Source organism: Monodelphis domestica, chromosome 1, assembly GCF_027887165.1.
Source record: "Monodelphis domestica isolate mMonDom1 chromosome 1, mMonDom1.pri, whole genome shotgun sequence".
Classification (NCBI taxonomy): domain Eukaryota; kingdom Metazoa; phylum Chordata; class Mammalia; order Didelphimorphia; family Didelphidae; genus Monodelphis; species Monodelphis domestica.
In genome coordinates this window covers 536,120,038-536,141,344 of record NC_077227.1, presented here as the reverse complement: position 1 = coordinate 536,141,344, position 21,307 = coordinate 536,120,038, and the positions used below count along the sequence as shown (strand labels likewise).

The window sequence follows — 21,307 nt, the reverse complement described above, 5'->3', positions numbered from 1 at the left end:
GGACAAGTCACAACCTCTATCGATCTTGATTTTCTCATCTATAAAGAAGGTATAATAATGCCTACCTCACAAGAATGTTGTGAGAAACATATAAAATATGTAATTCTTTTGATTTTCCTTTTAAAATCCTTATTTTCTATCCTAGTAACAACTCTAAGACAGAAGGGAAAGGGTGAGGCAAACAGGGTAAATTGACTTGCCAAGGGTCACCTAGTAAGCCAGTATCTAAGGTCATGTTTGAACTCATGTCCTTTCAACTCTAGGCTTCGTGCTCTATCCTCTGTGCCACCTAGCTCTCCTAACATATATGTCTTAAAGTGCTACTTAAATGCTAGAAATTATTTGTGGACTGTTTTTCTTTCCTTAATTAACTAGAACAGAGACCACATTTTATTTATCTTTGTGTTTCCACATTTCACAGCAGAGTATCTTTCTCCCTCAATACAAATTTCTTAAATAAATGCTGAACATATTCTTCAACTACTTTTAAACACTTGCCATATTCAAAACATGTTTTTTGGCATTGTGGGTACACAGATCAGTACAACACCAGCCCTGCTCTTATGGGGATTAAAACCTACTAGGGTAGAAATAATAGGTGCAAAATAATTATGGCATCGAGAGAGAATGTGGCAGAGTCAAAGTAGAGGTCAAGACAAAGTGTTGTAAAGCAAGTAAGGCAGGTGAGGTCACTGTGGTGTCATGAGAAGAATATTGTCCTGGATGTTAGGAGAGACTGGAGTTCAACTGGTGCCCCTTGAACTCTATGTGCTCATTAGCAGATCACTTAACCTCCCTAAACCTCAGTTTCCTCAGCTATAAAATAAGTATAGTAATATTTTCGTCCTTACTTCACAAAGTTGTTATGAAGCTCAAATGAAATAACTTTAATAATTCACTTTATAATAAGTCACGAAATCAGTGTTATTGGCTATTATATCTTTTCCCTGATAATGAGCTACTTTTAGTTTTTCTCCTCTTCAGTATTTAGCACAATTCCTGGCACATTGTGATTGCTTAATAAATGTTTATTGAATAACAAAGTGATTGATTATCATTTTCTAGGAATATGGGAAAATGGTCAATGAAGCTTTCACTGAGGAGCTGATTCCTGAGTTGGACTTCAAAGGAAGGGAAGCACTTAGAGCTAGAAAGCATCTTGGAAATCACTTAATCCAGCCTTGATGGTTCCTGAACCTGTTGAACTTGGATTTCTTGAAGGGTGATGGAGCAATTAGAAAGGGACCATCTCATTTAAGGAATCAGTGTAAGAAATAGTCACACATGCCCTCTGTATACTACACAAATAATACCCTTAAATATACAAATGTAGATACCCAGACACTCATTTATATATTATGATTGTTTGAATATTGGTAGATAGCTATTATTGGGATTCATTAAAAAAAAAACTCACTTAAAAGCATCATTCAATCCATAACAGCTTTTTTGTCCATATGTATTTTCTTAGAGAATGCATATCAATAGATACTAGCATATGGGGAAGAGGGGAGCAGTCTTCAAAAAAAATGTTTATAATAAAAATCAGTCCATGTACTCAAAAATAGTTAAGAACCATTCATTCTCCAATTCTTCTTTTTTGCAGCTAAGGAAACTGAAAGCAGAAAAATGAAGGGATTTGCCCCAAATCACAAAGTTAGTAAGTGGCAGAGTTGAGACTTAAAAGCCTTGGTTTTCTGATTCCAAAAATAACACACTTTTTATTTCCTTCATTGTTTTTTAAGTAGACATGGGGCAAAGGACACTTTAAGCTCTTAGCATGATGGATGAATGAATTAAAAAGAGGGGAAAAGGAAAGAAAAGGGAATATGGATTTATATAGTACCTAATATGTGCCAGAAACTGCTAAATGCTTTACAAATATAATCTCATCTGATCTCCCAACAACCCTGCGAGGTAGGGGCTGCTACTTTCCCCATTTCTGCAATTGAGGAAATAGAGGGAAGCTGAAGTGACTTGCCCAGGATCATATAAGTAATATCATAATGATGAGGTCAAACTTGAACTCAAGTTTTCCCTGCTCCAGCCCCAGTGCTCTTTCCACCTTGTTACTTAAAAGCACAAAGAGGACTTATTTAAGATAGTGGATAAGCTAGGGAGGTTTACCTTTGATAGGTATAAATTTAGAATATTCATTCTTAAATCATGAGGATATTGACTAGATCAATGTAATACCATATTTAAAATGGCCTCGAGCTTGATGAAGGTAAGACTAGCATAGTAGCTAGGGTGCTGGACCAGCTATCATAGCATCATTGATTTAGAACTGAAAGAGACATGAAATCTACCTCCTATCATTTTATTGAATAAGTTGAGGCCCCGGAAATTTAAGCAAGGCAGCTAAGTGGCACAGTAAAAAAAATCTTGGAATCAGGAAGAACAGACTTGAATCTTGCCTCAGATACCACATGACCTTAGGCAAGTCATTTAACCACTCTTGGCCTCATCTATAAAATTGGGATAACAGTATTGATCTCGTAAGGGTCAAATTATTGTGAGAGTCAAATAATACATGGAGAGTGTTTTCCAAACCTTACAAATATGATAGTAGATTTTAAATGGCTTTGGCATGCTCACACATCTTGAGTCTCCTGGGCAGAGTTTCATACCCAGGTCCAAGAGACCAGAGTTCAGATCCGACCTTCACACATATCTGTTAATCCTGTGAGTGGATTTTAGCTTCTTGAAGTCTTCATTTTCCTGATGATAGTATAGGAGTGATGATAGTTTGTCTTACTTATCTCACAGGGTTGTTAAGGAGGAAAGTGCTTTGCAAGGCTTAGAGTGCTCCAAACATGTGGGCACTGTCCCTATATTCCACATTCATGCTTTGAAGCTACATCAAGCTGTAGAAACTCTGTTCAGTTAATCTGGGTGAAAATTTGGGGATCATCAGCCCCCAGAGAATTTCGAAGCTAGATAAAGATGTTAGTTCCTGTGTACTCTTCTCTCCTAGGTTTGCCACTAGAAAGACTTCTCTGATGTCTATAGCAAAACTCAGGGTGGTGGGATCATCCTCATTCAATTCTAGGTTCATCTGGACTCCCATGCTAAACTAGAGAGGGAGTCCTGTGGATGCCTGAAGCTCTGTCTCTATGAGGTAATAATAAAGAGGTCCAGAAAGTAAACCACCTGGGAGAGGTTGAAGAACAACACACTGACTAGCCTAGCCTCGTTGTTCTAGTTCTCAAACCAGATGGGACAGTTCGATCTTGCATAGATTTTTGCTGGCCCCATGCCATCTCTCTAAAGAAAATGCGTGACTAGTGCCAGCTATAGATGCAATTCTGGGACACCTGGCCAAGGCAGTGTTTGTCACCACACCGGTGATAATAAAAGGCTTTTGACACCTTCCTACTAGCCTTGATTTCCCTGCCAGAAAAGGTGGTCTGCTTTCACTGTTCAGGAGGAAGGTGTGTCTTAGAAGAAGGTATTTCAGAGATCCAGGAGAAATCTGCTCAAACACATATACTCATACACATTCATCCATCCGTACACACACAGAGTTCTTTTTAGTGTAAACTAAATAATGTGACTATATGTCTTTGGGGCAGCTAAATGGCACAGTGGATAGAGCGCTTGGTCTGGCATCAAGTGGAACTGAGTTAAAATGTAGCCTCAGACACTGTGTGTATATCTATGTGACCTTGGACAAGTCACTTAATCCTATTTGCCTTAATTTCTTCATCTGTGAAATGAGCTGAAGAAGGAAGAGGCAAACCATTCCAATATCTTTGCCAAGAAAACCTCCAATAGGGTCTGGAGTTGTGCATGACTGAATAACTAAACAACAAGACTATGTATTCAAGTTGTTCTTGAAAGCAATGTTAAAGATATAAAATAAATGTTGGAGAGGTTCTGCACCTCTGCGGTCAGACTGCTTTGGAAGACCTTTTCAAACAGGTGGGAAAAATTCTCTGGTTTGAAGGGTGGGGGTGGAGGCTGGAGTGTGGCCACCACCCCCTGAGGCTACCATAGAATTGGACAGAACTCAAGATACTACCCCAAGATACTACCCCATTTCCCCATAGGAAATAAACGAGTTTTCTTGCTACCCCACCTCCAGCCATAGGACTAATCATCTCTCTCTGTCTCTCTCTCTCTGTCTCTCTCTGTCTCTGTCTCTCTCTCTCTCCTTCGGTCTGTATATATGTGGGTCTCTCTATTTATTGCCATCTTTTGTTTTCATATCACCTCTATTTTCCAATAAAGTTCCTCCTCTGAGGGCCATCTTTTATAACCAAAAATTAAAAAGAGAAACAAAAAAGTTCAACGAGACTAATTGATATTTAAAAACAAATATTTTGATATATGTTTTTGTATACACTACATTGTTACCCAAGTAGAAAGTATGTTTCTTTAGGGTGGGGACTATATCATTTTGGTCTCTATATCTCCAATGCCCAATATACATTAGGATCTCAGATCTAGAGCTGGAAGAAAGCTCAGGGGCCACTTAGTCCAATCAATTTACCTTATAGATAAGGAAACAGAGGCCCAGGGAATGCCCAAGGTCACATTGTTAGTGGCAGTGGCAGTATTTGAACCCAAGTCCTCTGACTTGCCTCTATCACCATGCTTGTTGAATGGAAAGAAAGGGAAAAAAGCACTTCAGAATAACTAATTAACATAGATCCAGATATAGGAGAACAAGGGGGAGGAGGTTAAAAACCTTTGAGGAGTTGGTTTTGTTATTGTTTAATTTTTTATTAACATTTGATCTAGATAATTTTATCAAGTTATCAATTGTTTTGTGATCTTTGTTTTTAAGAGCAAATATAGTTAACTCAAGGCCTAAGCTTTGAGAAACCATTTCTTGCCTTTATTTGATTCTTTATCTACAAGATATAGTTGTGTTCAGACACTAAATACTTTAACTGTCTTCAATGCAATTGTATCATCTCTGAGGCTGTCATCAATTGCTATTAAATAGATAAAATAGATATGCTCATAGGAAAGTAATTCTAGGACTTTGGCAGATCCTGTTCAACGTCCCTTACTATTTCTCCAAACCTTACCAATAGAAGTTCATAGATCATGAAAATAAAATATTGCCATGAACAAATTTTAAGTTCCTAGAACTGAGAGCAGGAAGAGACTTTCTTCTAGCCCTAGTCTCATTTTACAGATGAGGAAACTGAGACTTGGGAAGGTTAAGTGACTTGACCAGTCACACAGATATTAAGTCAGAAAGGCAGGAATCAAATATGGACCTTCTGATCCAGTGTTCTTTTCACTCACTTGCTGTTTATTTTATTTATCTTGCTACTGCCTTTCAGGTATAACTGTGTGACTCTAGAAAAAGTCATTTAAGCTACTGAGGTTGAGTTTCTTCATTTGTGAAAAGTAGAAGTTAGACTTAGTGTTCTTTGGGTTCTCTTCCAAGCCTAGATCTATGAATCTATATATGATACTATGAAATGTGACTGTCTATAACAACACAAGGTGTGAGTTAGCAGAAATCTCTTCCTCCAAAAGCCTCCTAGTCTATGCTTCCACCAAGACATGGCAGGCCTCTACGACCTCTATCCTTTTTTTCTTTTTACCAAATATAAACTACTTTGAGATTCTGTACATATTTAATGATGAGGAAAGAAATTTTAAAAAGTCAAAATTTTAACAGAGATTATTTGAGAATGCTAATAAAATATCAATTATTTTTTAAATTCTTCAGTTGTTTCAATCATGTATGATTCTTTTTTTTTTTTTGCAAAGATACTGAAGTGGTTTGCCATTTTCTTTTCCAGCTGATTTTATAGATGAGGAAACTGAGGAAAACAACCTCAAGAAGGTCATGGGTCACACAGCTAGTAAATATCTAAGACCAGACTTGAACTCAGGTTTTCCTGACTCCAGATCTGGCACTCTATCCACTATGCCACCTAGCTGCTGAATACATAGAGAGTGCTAAAGCTTTCTCATTCTAAGCTAAGTTTTCCTGGGCTAAATCACTGACATGGGACAGATGTCTTCAAGTTTGGATCATAGATTTAAAGTCAGAAGGAACATGAGAGTTCATCTAGACCAATATATTCTCATTTTAAGAGAAGAAAGAAATTACTTGCCTAAGATTGCACCAATAGTAACTGGCAGACATAAGGTCAGAACTTTGGTCTTCTGACTCCAAATCCAGTACTCTTTCTACTACGCCCACTATGTTTTCTCTACTTGGTATGCCCAACCCTCACAGGTTCCCAGACCAGGGCTAGTAACCATTCCAGGATGCTGGGCCAAAGACATTGGTTCCACCCAGGTTACAGTTCCCCAGGTTCAGCCCATCACTAGGTTTATAATCAGTGCCACACTCCCAGCCCAAGGGGAAGTCATCCCAATACCAAGCTGGCCCTGGCACTCCACCCACACATACACATATAGGCTTTGCTGGTTCTAACTACTCATCACACAACACACAATACTGTAACCTATTACCAGTGAATGTCCAAAGTTCTCCTACATGGCACTCCTTTTTCACGTGCCAGAAGAACTATCCCATCCCTACTGCCACCCCCACTACAAAGTCTTGGGTGTTGTTTCTTGATAGGGAAAGGAATATCACCTCTCCTTGATTTTTCTCATCATTTCATTCATTATAGGAATCATTTCTGCCTGATTCTGCTTTTGGGATGTTAAAACAAACTAGTTTAAAGGAAGGTATGGTGTTAGTACAAAGAAGACTGTGAGTATATTGGGATCACTTGTAATATGTTGCTTGTTACCTTAGTTAAAAAAAAAACATATATATATATATATATATTTCTATAGAAAGCCAATCTGGTACAAAGTGCTACAGCTGAAACCCTGTGGGAGGCACAGGATCCTTGCTGAATGATGTCACAGTCTTCTAGTACTCCTGTGGATGGTTGGGCAAAACATGGGATTAGAGAGAGACCACATAAATACAGTCACATCACTCTTTCTGTGTGACCCTGGAAGCCACTTATCCTCTTTTTGTACCTTGGTTTCCTCATCTCTAAGTTTCAGGGTGTCCTCCCTCATTGAAGTGTTGCAAGAACTGACTAATCCAAATTAGTTAGTGTCTCAATAATAATGATGCAAAGAGTGCAGGTGCTGGGAATATCTCTTCTCTGGCAGTGCAGAACCCATGAATGGCCCCATAATATGAGGATGAGTGTGTTCCAAAAGCCACCTCTGAAGATTTGGTGTCCCTGCCATTCTCTCTCTGCCCCAAGTGAGAAGAATTTCACTCAGCATTACCCAGAACTTGCATTCTAGAGATTGGTCTGTTGAAAGATGTAAATCTTGAAATCTCTCAGACTTGCGAATGTTAAAAATTTCCCCATCAGGGAATTCTTAATTGGAACAAATTCCCTACTGAGAAACATTCCCCATTTTGATGTGAGAACTCGCCAGGATCAGAAATGGGAGGACCTCTACTCCAACCATACTTAAAACTGCTTTAGGGGAGAAAACTCCTTGCTATGGGAGGACCCCTACTCTACCCGTACTTAAGACTGCTTTAGGAGAGAAAACTCCTTGCTAAACAATGAAAGTACTTGGACCCATGCTTATAATAAGGCAAGGAGTTCTTTGAGCCAGGCCTGTTTTTAGAATTGATACAATGGGATGCTAGGTACCTAAAAGGGTCGGGCAAGTTTTGAGATTAGTTGACTCAGCTGTGTTTTCTCTCCTTCAGATTTACTGAGGAGATTGGTCGACTTAGCAGGAATTTAGATGGGCTGTCCTTTGGAAAGCATCTACAGTGATTGGTAGATGTAGGGACTTAGGGGAGGTGACATGGGAGAAAAACCCCTATATAAGAAAAAGCAGAATCTCTTGAGGAGATATCCTTTTGGAGAAATCCTTTTAGAGGATCTCTGATGAGGATCACTTGGGAAGAATCTCTTGAGAGAGGCTCTGGAGAAGGGAAGCTTTTAGAGGACAATCTCTAAGGAGGTCTCGCTGGAGCTCCTCTAAGGGGACTCTGTCCCTCTGGAGGCTCTGGAGAAAGGCCCTTTGGAACAGTCTCTGGCTGGAAGGCTCTCTGGTGAAGTCAGCTGAGATGGAGCTGGCCTGGTATCACTAGAATCCTTGCTTAGGCAGACCTTGTGGTGAGTGTTAAAAGACTGACTGACTGATCTCTCTCTTAAGACTTAGGTCTAGGCCATGTTGGCTTAAGGCACTTCATACTTATTTCCTTTTTCTCTCTTTCTCTCTTTTCTTTAATTCCACATTTGTATTAATTAAAATCTCTATAAAACCCAGTTGACTTGGGTATTTGAATAATTGGGAATATTTCCCTGGCGACCACCTTATATTTGATTTAAAAACCAAGACACTGTAGTGAAACATATTTCTGCGGTAAAATTTACTCACCCTCTCTTATATCTATCACAATTTATATCTTCCACCATTTTAACTCACTACAGTTTAAGACATCAACCATTTTAAATCTCACAAAGATCAAGGTGTTTTTACAGCTTTCATCTAAGAAAGACTAAGAATAACACTGAAGGAAGGGCAGAGTTATTATAAATCATAGATTTTCTTGAGAGTGAAATAACTGAGGCAAATTCAAATGAAGCAGCCTCTCTAACCAAATCAAGGTTGAAATGGAAATGGAGTGAATCTCCACTCATAAGTATCCGTTCTAGAATGAAGAATGTCACACAATTAAAATTTAATTAAATTAAACAAATATTTATTAAGCATCCACTCTATGCAAAGCATTTGCTAGGTGATAAGGCTAGAAAATAAAGATTAAAGAGTCCCTGACTACAAGAAGCTTTCATTCAATTAAGGGATACTAAAAAAAAAAAGAAAAAGGTAAATAAAATAAGTATAGTACCAGGCCCAGAGAATATAGGTCCTGGGTTCAAATGTAGCCTCAGATACTTTCTGGCTATGTGACCCTAAACAAGTCACTCAGCCCCCATTGCCTAGTCCTTATTACCTCTCTTATGCCTTAGAAAACCAATATGCAGTATTGACTCTAAGATGTATGGTAAGGGTTATTAATGCAAAATAAAATGAGTATAGTACTAAAAAAACAGAAGAGGGAGAGATCATAAATCCCTGTTTGGTGTTGGGGGAGTCAAGGGATTTGTAAAGGAAGTCTTCATGGTGGAGGTGGTACCTGAACAGATCCTTGAAAGAAAAATATTGAGTTCTAGCAATGAAGAGGGTGTGAATTCCAAGTGTTGGGAAATAAATAAAAATGGGAGATGAAGTGTCATGTTCAGTACAGTTTATAGTTCCTTTTAGGTGGAATATATAGAGTTTAATATTAATATTAATTAAAAAACAAGCATTTACATAGCAGTATAAGTTTGCAAAGTACATTACAAATAACTCATTTTATTCTCAAAACAACTCTGAGAGGTAGATGCTATTATAATTTCCATTTTACAGATAAGGAAACTGAACCTGAAAGAAGTTTGATGACTTTCCCAGGATCACACAGCTAATAAGTATCTGAGGTCAAATTTGAACTTGGGTCTTCCTTAGTTTCGTACTAATGCAAGCAAGCTAGCTCATCTGAGCTGCTTTATAAAATGATTTAGCATTAAATATCTGGTGAAGTAGGCAGGAATCAAATTATATATCAAAAGAAAGAGTTTGCATTTTATCCTCTAGGTAATGGTGAGGTATTAGAGATTTTTTTAGTAGTAGAGCAAATGGTCAGGACTGTGACTTTGAAAAGACATTTTGGCCACTGTAGGACATAAAGAATATTAGAACTGGAAGGAACCTTAGAACATACAATGTCAGAATGAAAGATACCATAGAGTCCAACTCCTTTGTACCATAAAAGGACTGAAGGTCTAGAAAGATTACACCACCTGGTGTCAACCTGAAAAAAACACACAACTACCAAAGTAGTTATAATAAAGTAGGAACATCAATCTGGGAAGACACACAGAAGCTCAGTTCTGGGACGTCCAGTGAACTACAATATGCCATGTCTTTATATAGATTTTTAGAGAAGGGAGAGGATTTATGCCCTGCCACTCTCTTGGGACCTGCACTAGCCACAGTCTAAATGGTGGGAGAGGCCTTGACACAATAACCAAAAGCTAAGGTGCTTGAGAGTAGCCTTGATACAAAAGGAGAAACTAAGACAACAAAAAGGGTACTTAAGATTTGATTATAGCATGGAATCCTCTCTAAAATGATGTAGGAGTGCTTGAGGGTTTATGGTTCAGTTTGGGACCAGGGGCACTAAGAGGGTTTCTTGAAGACAAGATTTCAGGATCAAGGATGAATTTGGAGTTTTTCATAAAACCAGGTTGTCACTGGGACAAACAACTAGGAAGTAGTCATATAAAGGTAAGAACCCAAGCTTTCTAATTCCAAGTCCAGGGCCCTTTCTCCAATGTCTGGTCACCTTCTGAGGGCTTTGACAACTTCAGATAAAACAAATCCTGAATAACTCTGAAAAGCGGCTGTTTTTATTTTCAAGGGGAGTCTATTTTCTTTTTTTTTTAACATAATAGTTAGAACCTGATTTTTTCATATTGTTTACTCTTTTATTTATTTAATAGATATTTTATTCAGTATTTAATAAATATCTACTATGTATTTTTTTGAAATTTTATTTAATTAATTTAGAATATTTTTCCATGGTTACATGAATCATATTCTTTCCCTCCACTCCCCCCAACTACTACACCGAGCCAAGAGCCACAAACTACATAGAGTCAATACTCTGGGGCTCTGGGGACAGTATCTCTGGGAGAATGCACCCACAAGATGATTCTCCAAATAACAATATAACTTGGGGAACTTATATGCCATTTGGGGAACCAAGGACAGGGAAGTATGATGGGATTGGTATTACCATAGCTACAAGGAAATGAGAAGTCCAAGACAGGATCATCAGGGAGAGGCTGATGATTTACAATGGATACAAAAGGGAAGGGTCCAGCTGAGGGCTAGACTATCTGGGAGTAGACTTCGATACAAAGGGAGAAACTACTAGGACAAAAGGCTACTTAACATTTGATTTAGGTCTGCCTTAAGATGAGTTCTCTGGGGACAGGGGCACACTTGGGGTCTCCCCATTTCAAGTTGACAATACAAAGAATATATGATAGAGCTCCGTGCTCTGAAGGAATTTACAGTCTAATAGAGAGGAGAGATATATTCATGTATAACTGAGACAAGGAAGAATGTGTTCAGTTCAAAAGAGAAATCCAGATAAAGTGCTATGAGGATTTTGAGGCAGAGAAATAAGCTTTTCTTGGGTTAGAAAGATAAGTTTGAAAGAAGATTTCATGAAAGAGGTGACATCTGAGTTTGTTCTTAAGGGAAGGTATCAAATTATGGAGGACCTTAAATGTCAGAGGAAGGAGTCTGCATTTTATCTTGTAGGCAATGGGTGAGGCATTAGAGATTTTGGCAAAGGCCAGAGACAAAAAAGGGTGGATGACAATAGAGATTGGAGAGTCTGGCAATGAAATCTTTTAGAAGTTCTTAACTTGAGGACCATGAACTTGTTTCTAAAAAATAATTACTAACTATTTCAGTTAACTGGCTTCCTTTGTGATCCTATGTATTTTTTTCTTTTTTATGTAGCTGAAAAAATAGTACTCTAAAAAGAGGGGCATAGACTCACTGCAAAGGAATCCATGACACAAAAATGGTGAAGAAGCAAGCCCAGATCTAGATAAACTAGAAACAAACCCAGGAACCTCCTCAACCTGGCAAATATCCTTCCTTCAGGATGGCAAAATATTCTTATTCACATAAGTTCACTTGTGGGGAATAAGATAGGATAGATTGTACCTTAAAGGATCACATGTACTGTATGGCAGGATCTAAGTGTTAGCTGTTATCATTTGTCAGAGATATATTTTAATACATGTGTATATCTTCTATTTTAATATACAGATAGGCAGCTTGGTGTAGAGATAGGAGATCAGCCTTGGAGTCAGGATGAGTTGGATTCAAATTCTGCCTCTGACACTTAATAGCTGTGTGACCTGGGCAAGTCAATTAAACTCAATGTGCTTTAGACCACTCCCTAGGACTTATCTACTAAGTCAAAGACTAGTCCTGATCTGCCTTTTGAAATTCAGGAGGTGAGTGAGGTGAATTTATGTGTCTTCAAGACATTTTGTTCCATACCAAAAACTCTAATACTGGCAATACAAACAGTATTCATTATTTTATTGGTGGGTTATTTCCTTCTGAGATGGAACTCTTGATCCCTTCCCACCTTAATAAGCAATCTTTTTTTTTAAAAACCTTTACCTTCTGTCTTAGAATCAACACTGGGTATTGGTTTTAAGGTAGAAGAGCAGGAAGGGCTAGGCAATGAGGGTCAAGTGACTTGCCCAGGGTCACACAGCTGGGAAGTGTCTGAAGCCACATTTGAATCCAGGACCTCCCTTCTTTGAGCCTGATTCTCAATCCACTTAGCCGCCCAGCTGCCCCCTTAACAAGCAATCTTCATGAGTTATGATGTCTAAAAACATTCCTGACCAAGTGATTAACTCTTTGGTTTGATAAGTCTTTCTAAACCTCATTAGCTTGAATATTCTTCAGGTGATGGTCAAAAGGAATAACACATTTTAGTTCTTGAACATCTTCTTTCACATTATAACTATTATTTTTCTCCATAGGTTGAGAAGGAGAGAACCAGAAACTTTTATATTCTAATTCTTATGACAAGTACATAAATTAATATTTTAGGAGGATCCCAGAATTTTATAGGAGGAATCTCAGAAGTCTTTTTTTAGCTCATCCAATTCACTTAACAGATGAGAAAAATGAAACCCATGGCAGTTAAGCAACTTGACCAAGATCTCATATGTATCAGGGGTAAGTCTTCTGTTTGACTCTAGAGCAGGTGCTCTTTCTATTGTACTAGATGGGAGTGACATTCACTATGGACAGAGAAGTTATTATGACTATAGGCCCTAGTGATAGTAGTGGTAGTCTCTCGGTGACCGAGAATGACTATTGCCTTTGTGCAGTTTCATCTACGGTGTACCCTCATTTGGCTTTGGAGTCCAAAGGCTGAGGCGCACAGTTTGTGACACATGGGGCCTGGGACACCAGTTGTTACGGGAGGTGCGGTTGTGGCCTGGTGTCGGCGTTCACGCGCAGCGACAAGACGTCATCTTCAAAGGTGGTGGCGGCTGGTTAATGTGGGTTCGCCAGCTGCTTCTGTCAGAGGCAGCGAGTTCTAGTTGCTTTGGTGTCATGCCAGCCCACTTCAAGTTGGACTTTAGCTGATCCTTGAATCTTTCCTTTGGTCGGCCTTGTTTCCTGAGTCCAGCTGACAGTTCACCATAGAATACCTGTCTTGGTATTCGCTGTGGGTCCATGCGGATGACGTGTCCAGACCATCGTAGCTGGGTTTTGAGGATCATGACTTCGATGCTGGTGGAGTTGGCTCTGTCGAGGACTTCCTGGTTGGTGATTCGGTCCTGCCATCGGATCATCATGATTGACCTGAGGGAGCGTTGGTGGAATTGCTCCAGCTGCTTCATGTGCTTCCGGTACAGTGTCCATGTCTCGCAACTGTACAGGAGCGAGCTGAGCACCACTGCGTTGTACACTTTGAGCTTCGTCGCAGTGCTTACACCACTGTGTTGGAGGACTTTGCAGCGCAGCCACCCGAGTGCCTGGCTGGCCTTTTGGATCCTGGCATTGATCTCATGGTCTAGGGACCCGTCGTTGGCGATGGTGCTGCCCAGGTACTTGAAAGTGTTGATGTTAGAAAGCTGTGTGTCGTTGATTGTAATGCATGGCTGGTTAGTTGGCCTCCCTGGTGCAGGTTAGGACAGCACCTCTGTTTTGCTGAGGCTGATAGTCAGGCCAAACAGTTTTGTTGTGGTGGAGAACCTGTCCGCAATGGTTTGGAGATGATTTTCTTGGTGGGCCATGAGAGCACAGTCATCTGCAAAGAGAGCTTCCAGGATGAGTCTCTCTGTTGTCTTTGTTTTTGCAGTCAGGTGGCTAAGGTCGAATAGTGAGCCATCCAGTCGGTATTTGATGTAGACGCCCAGGTCTAGATCCATCACAGCATGTCGTAATATTTGGGTAAAGTATAGGTTGAATAGTACCGGAGCAAGGACACATCCTTGTTTCACGCCATTGGAGATGTTGAAGCGATCGGAAGTCTCTCCACCAGATAGGACTTCCCCTGTCATGTCGACATGAAAGAGCTGGATCAGTTTGACGAATTTTGCTGGGCAACCGAGCTTGCTGAGGATCACCCACAATGAGTCCCTGTTCACTGTGTCGAACGCCTTTGTCAGGTCTATGAAGACAATGTAGAGACTCAGGTTCTACTCAAGGCATTTTTCCTGCATTTGTCTCACCGTGAAGACCATGTTGATGGCGCTGCGATCTGGTCGGAAGCCACATTGTGATTCAGGCAGGTTCTGCTCTGAAACAGATGACAGGAGTCTGTTGAGTATAACACAGGCGAGGATCTTTCCAGCAGTGGAGAGTAGTGAGATGCCTCTGTAGTTGTCACAGTGATATTCAACAGATAACCAAAATAAAAGTGGAGGTGACATTTATTTCCATCTAAAAAATATCCGTAAAAGGGGATTAAACTCTTTGCCCATTTCTCAAGTTTCTTCTTCTATGTAGACAAAGAAAAGGGATAAGGCAAGATGAGGACTGCCAAATTCCTTTCTAGGGCATGTAGGAACCTCCAAAATCTAATATTACCTATTTCCCCACACATTGCATATTATTCCTCCCTATTCATTCTATGATCTAGGCCTTTGTTGGTGAACCTATGGCACATTTGCAGGATGAGGCTGCTCTCTTCCCCCTCTCCACTCACATCTGAGGATATTCTTCACTTCACCCGCCCCTCTGCCCAGCAGTCCAATGGGGAGCCCTTCTTTTCTCCCCCCTCTGGGGTAAGGCAGGGGGCTCACATGTGGCATGAGATTTGTAGTTTGGGTACTCAGTCTCTAAATGGTTCACCATCACTGATCCAAGCAAACAGTATTGGTCTTTATTCTCCCTTTTCCTTCTTCTACAAGTCTCTTAAGTTTTTTCTTATGTGTCCTCCATTCTACTTTTCACCAGTTAGTTGCTATTGTTCTGTCATTTCAGTCTGACTCTTTGTGACCCTTGTGAGGTTTTCTTAGCAAAGATACTGGAGTAGTTTGCCATCACCTGTCAGATGCCATCCATAAAAACACCACACACTCATCCAGGAAATCTTCCCAGATTCCCCTATTAATAATGATCTTCTATTTCAGAGCTCACATGGCACTTGGTTTTACATCCCTCCACCCAATTCAATAAGAATTTATTAAGGACCCAAATATGCAAGGTACAATGTATTGTCTAGGGGAGGCATAGCTAGATAGCAATCTATATGGAAAAGATCAGAGAGTTTTAGTGGATTGCAAACTCAACATGAGTTGGTGGTGTTATGGTAGCCAAAAAAGCTAATGCTATCTTAAGCAGCATTAGTCAATTATAGTGTACAGAAAACTGGAGGGGACAGCCTCACTGTGCCCTGCCCTGAATAGATCATGCCTGGACTACTATGTTCAGTTCTAGGTGCACATTTTAGGAAGGATTTGATAAACTAAAGAAAAGGACATTCAGAGAAGGTTGCCCAAAGATAACCAGGAGGGTAAAGGGACTATAATCAATATCATAGAAGAATTGGATAAAAAAGTTAGTCTATTAGTTGTCTTTATGTATTTTGAAGGATTATTGGGTGGAATGGGGATGATTAGATCTAGGATTATGGGATCATAGATGCAAATTTAGAAGGGATTTTAAAGATCACCTAGTTCAACTGACTTGTTTGCCAAGTGAGAAGTTTAAGAGCCTTGCCCAAGATTGGGCATGGAGATGCTGCTGCTATTTTTTTCCAGAAGGCAGACCTGGAAGCAATGGGTAAAAGTTGTCAAAAAGTAGCATCTGTTGAAGATGTAGAGATATTCCTAGTCAGATTGGAAATGGACTAGATCTGTGATGGCAAATTTATGGCAAGCTTGCCAAAGATGGCACAGAGAGATCTCTCTGTGGGCACACACACTGTTGCCTACCAGAATTAGTTACTAGAAAGGCAGAGGGACTTGTCCAGAGCTGCTCCCCTTCCCCTCTCCTTAAATGCCTGTCTTTCCCCTGTCTGGGATAAGGCCATGGGGGACAGGCAGCAGCAGTGGGGCGGGGCAGAGCATGGTACTTGGTCTCTAAAAAGTTCATCACCATTGAACTAGACTATATGAGGTCCCTTCCAGCTTTGAGATTCTATAATTCTATAAACAATTCCCCTAGTATTTAATTTTGTGTTTTACATACTATAGGTGCAAATGTTTGCTGAATGAATCCATCAGTTATTCTAGTAATACTGTATATTATAGTTATTAGTTTTAGTGGCTCATCTTCCCAACTCCTTCAGGACTGAGAACAAGTAATCTGTACATACTAGGCAGGAAGCACTTAATAACTGTTTGATGGTGTAGGAAGTAAGTAAGGAATAGAGTAAATTTCATGGAGTAGCTTTAAGAGAAAAAGAGGAGAATTTGGATACAAGCCCTGGGAGAAGATTCTGACAGAGAAAAGGATTGTGGGAGTTTTTACTGGCATTAACTCTCACTCCTATTTTGGATGAGCTAGAAGGAGGATCGTTGCTCTGGCAATTTTCCCTTGGAAATCCTAATCTTGTGGAAAGATTAGTGATTCCTTGGTTTTTGAATTTGCCTTTGAGTATACTGCTTTTTCTCTGAAGTACAGAGACTATCTGCTTGAGATCCATCTGTCAGAAATCCACTTGGTGAAGGTAAACCCCAGGGTTTGGTCATCTGGGACTCTGGGTATACCTAGGAACAGCCCCAAGCTTCTTCTTTATCCTTTTTTGATAATCCATACTAATTAGTATAGTAGGATAGATAGGTGGGTTTTCTGGGTCTTAGAGGTAAGGAGTTTAGAGTAGCTTGAGTGAATTCTCAAGAAGAAGAAATAATTCACCATGAGGTGAAAGAGGTTGTGTGAAAATTGGATCTATAAATTTAGGAATCTACCTATCATTTTCCCTTTACTCCTATTATAAAAAATAAACTTTGTTTCTAGAGTCCAAGGTGTTTTGTACTTTACTAGCCCTGAAGAGGTCCCTAGGTGGATTGTTATCATCTCCCATCCATCTAGGAAGGATTTTTATTTCAGTGGACTATTGGGTCTGTATCACAAAAGAGATTAGAAATAAAGGAAAATGACCTACTTGTAGAAAAACATTTTTAGCAGTTCTTATTTGTGGTGGCAAAGAATTGGAAAAAGAGGGGTTGTCTTTCACTTGGGGAATGGCCAAATAACTCGAGGCATATGGATTTAATTGTGTACTATTGCACAATAAGAAATGACAAATAGGATGCATTCAGAAAAACCTGCAAAGGCTTATATGAACTGATAGGAAGTAAGGTGTGCAGAACCAGGAGATATACAGTAACAGAAATATTATAAGATAACCAACCGTGAAGGAATAAACTATTATCAAACAACTTCCCAGAAGAGATCTATGATGAAAAATGCTATCCACAGTGAAAGAAGGAACTGTTGGAGTCTGATTGCAGATTAAAGCATACCATCTTCCACTTTATTTCTTTCATGGTTTTTTTATTTATAAATATGCTTTCTGGCAGAGCATGAACAGTATGGAAATATGTATTTCTGGTATAACCTATATCACTATTTACCAACTAGGGAGGTGGGGGAAGGGAGAGAGGGAGAAAATCTGCATCCTAAAATATTAGAAAACAGTTGCCAAAAAATATTTCTACATGAAACTGAAAATATAATAATTGCTTGGTGCATTAATTTATGCTGAATTAAACTGTGAAGTAGCTAATGCAAATAGAATTTCAAGGGACTTTATTAGTGACAAATAGGACACAATGGGACTCTTAGACTAGAGATCTTCTATAATGGCATCCCTTATGTGACTCTTAAAGTTATGTACGGAAGGAAGGACACCTCTGTAGGCTTCAGTTTTCTCATCTTTCATAATGGGGGGGAAATAAATCCCTTCAACCTCACATAGTTGTAATATATCATAGTTAATGGATGAATTCATGGGCAGTGAAAAGGAACACCTTGCTTTTGCCCATGTGCACTGAAGTTGGTCTGAGCTTTGAGCTTCTTGCTCTGAGTCCCTCCCCCAGAAAGTGTTGGTTGATTTGTGTCCAAGGATCAGGAAAAAACCCTAAGAAGACCTATCTGTGACAACTAGTGACAGCAACAGTAGCAGTGACAGCAACAGTGAGTGAGGAGCAACATTGGATATTGCTCTCCAATGTGTCCAGAGTTGGATCAGGCCAGAATGGGGAGGTAGAAGGTGCTGGGAGTGTGCAGGAATAAAGATACTGTTCCCTTCCCCCTCCCCCCCAAAAAAGGGGTGGCTAAGTAGCACAGAGATTTCAGAGCCAGCCCTAGGGAAAGGAGGTGTTGGGTTCAAGTGTGACCTCAGATATTTCCTAGCTGTGTGACTGTGACCAAGTCACTTAATTCCAATTGCCTAGCCCTTACCACTCTTTTGCCCTGAAACTGATACTTAATATCTATTCTAAGACAGAAAGGAAGGGTTATTTAAAAAAAAAACAAAAAACAACCCTCTCTCTGTATCTGTCTCTCTGTCCCCCCCTTATCGGTCTCTCTCTTTAAATTAAATGGGTTGGTTTGCTATGCCTGGAATGTTCTGCCTTTTTGACCCCACCTCTTGTCTTCCTCAGGCTTCTTTCTAGACTTGGATCAAATCATACCTCGGGCTAAAAGCATTCTCCTAAATGTTGGCCAGTCCCCTTTCATTCACTCTTCTGCCACCTCTCTCCCTTATAAGCTAGGGCTTTCCATTCGGAGTTTCCCCTCTTGTTTAATATGCATATATTTTATCTTTACATAATTTACACAATACAACATAATGAATTGTTTCCCTCATTAGAATGCATTTTTGGAGGACTGGAACTGTGTTTGTTAGTTTTTGTTTTGACCTTTATTTGTAAATAAAGCTTATCAGAGTATCTGGCAAATTAATAAATGTATGTTGACTTGCGGACTTCTTTTAAAGGTGAAGGAATAAAGGAAGTTGCTACGAAGAACAAAAGAAAACAAAACAAAAAGATAAAGTGTGCAAAGAGCTTTTCCAGCCCGGTTCATTAAAAACACACACACACACACACACACACACACACACACACAATCCTCCGGAGTTTCTGGACCAGGGTTCGAATTTTGACCATTGGGAGATGTTTTCATGTTTTCACATTTATGAAATGTAAGAGCTAGACTGGATGACCTTCTGAGTTCCTCTTCAGTTCTTACAGAACATTTAATAAGTTCCCTGTAAATTAGGCATTACCGTGTATTTGGAGTCAGGAAGACTCATTTTTTGAGTTCAAATCCGGCCTCAGACATTTATTAGCTGTGTGACCCTGGGCAAGTCACTTAACCTTGTTGTCTCAGTGTCCTCATCATAAAAAGAGCTGGAGAAGGAAAGGGTTCCAGTGTCTTAGCCAAGAAAATTCTCAGTTGGGTCAGGAAGAGTCAGACACGATTAAATAACAAAATTCCGTGATATCATCATATAATGATTTCTTTTGGTGTGTGTGTGAGTGCGCACCTGTCTCTAGTCATCCTGCCTCCGATAGCTGTTTAAACTTGAGCAAGTCATTTAACTTTTCTCAGCTTCAATTTCTTCATTTGTAAAATGGGGGTAATGATACTTTTAGCATTTGCTTTACATTGTAGCTGCGGAGTTCAAGTAAGCCAATGTATGGAAAACGCTTTGCAGATCTTGACTAGCTATCCAAACGCTAGCTGCTATTATCCCGATGATGGCCCAAAAGAGGGTCCGAGGGCCTAGGCTTCCAGGATGGAAGGGGGTGAGGCCAAAGGAGTCGGGGAGAACTAGCAGGGGCTCTGCGCCAGGCGACTTGGCACCATATGCAAATGGGCAGGCAGGTAGGTGGAGGCAGTGGAGCCACCTCCCGAGCGGTGGCTCGGGGATAAAACGCCAGGCGGGCGGGGCGGGGCCGGCGGGAGCAGCTGGAGCCGCAATCACCTGGGCTCCCGCACTCCCGCGCACCGGGGACTGAGCTGGGCAAAGCCGGCAGCACCTGACTCCCAGAGACCCTGTCAGCCAGCCGTGGGAGGCAGTCCAGCACTCCCCAGTGCCTCCCGAGCAGTGCCCCACGCGACTCCCCAAGGAGCCCCAGGTGCTTCCACCCCGGGACTGCCCAGGCGGATCGAACGCATCGTCCCGAGCCGGAGCTCCCGGCAGCCTCTCGCCTCCCGCCTCCAGTCTCTGCTCCGAGCCCTTCTCACGCGCCTGGCATGCGAGCCTCCTTTCTACCTCAGGTAAGAGCCAGGAGAAAACTGGGAAAGTGTTGCCGAAAGTGAGGGTGAAGAAGAGAGCCAGCGAATGGGGGGGAGGGGGGACCCAGACCAACCAATTGCGATCCAGAGAAAGGGAGAAAGGCAAGGAAACTTCCACCCACATTTATATAGGCTCCAGTTTTACTCTGGGTACTCCTTCTCCCCCGTTTCTGAATGCGGAGGCCAGGATCCAGGTAGCTCTCATTTCTACGGCGCCTTCAGGTTTAGCAGTCGCTTTCCCCGGGAGGAAGAGAGCCCAAGTAGTACTATCCGTTTTTTGACCAGAGGGGAAATTTGGTGAAGGTCACAAGCCTGATAAGGGTCAGAGTTCGAAGTGGAACCCGCCGGCCAGCCAAGACCATTCCAACCTCATTACTTCTCCTGGGTGACCGGCAGGCAATTCTGAAGATCCTTTCCAGCTGACATTCTTCCGAATTGTCCCATTGGCCTTAAGAGGTGCCACCTGCAAGACAGGTTGCAGGTGGCACCTCTTAAGGCCCTGAGAAGAGGAATAATCCATCCCTAAATTCTTTGCAATAAAGTCAGAATGACATTTTTGCTGTTTTTAGTGATTTAAAAGTAATTAAAGTGTTTGGTCGAGGTAATATTGCCTCAAAGATTTAGGTATCAACTTCTGTTTATAAAGTTAGTAGTTTTCAAAAAATTATCCACTATTATTCCTCTTAACTCCCACCTCGGTCATCTAAGCAGTTTTTAAAAAGAGGAGGAACTTGAGGGGAAGGAAAGACAAGTGAACCCCTAGAGGGAGGAGAAACCAAATGGAAAGAAGAAATGTGTGTGGGTGGATTTGTGTGCGAATGAGCAGAACTAATAGATTTTAGTGGTAAAAAACACTTGGGCAGAAACTCTTTGGTACCAGGAGTTAGAAACCAGGCTGGATGGAAGCCACTTTTCTGAAAAGAAGACATGTCCCATCCTTTGAAGGTCAGATTTTGAAGAATTTTTC

The 21,307-nt window shown here is 40.6% G+C and overlaps 1 protein-coding gene across 2 annotated transcripts in view; it reads left to right on the top strand.

Annotated features, from left to right (window-relative positions):
* The first annotated feature begins 19,982 nt into the window (after positions 1–19,982).
* ATP6V1C2 (ATPase H+ transporting V1 subunit C2) overlaps positions 19,983–21,307 on the top strand; it is a 63,259-nt gene continuing 61,934 nt past the window's right edge. For both annotated transcript variants that reach the window (XM_007476135.2, XM_016427655.2), the window contains exon 1: positions 19,983–20,322. The gene's annotated coding sequence lies outside the window, so the exon portion shown is untranslated. The remainder of the gene's footprint in view (positions 20,323–21,307) is intronic.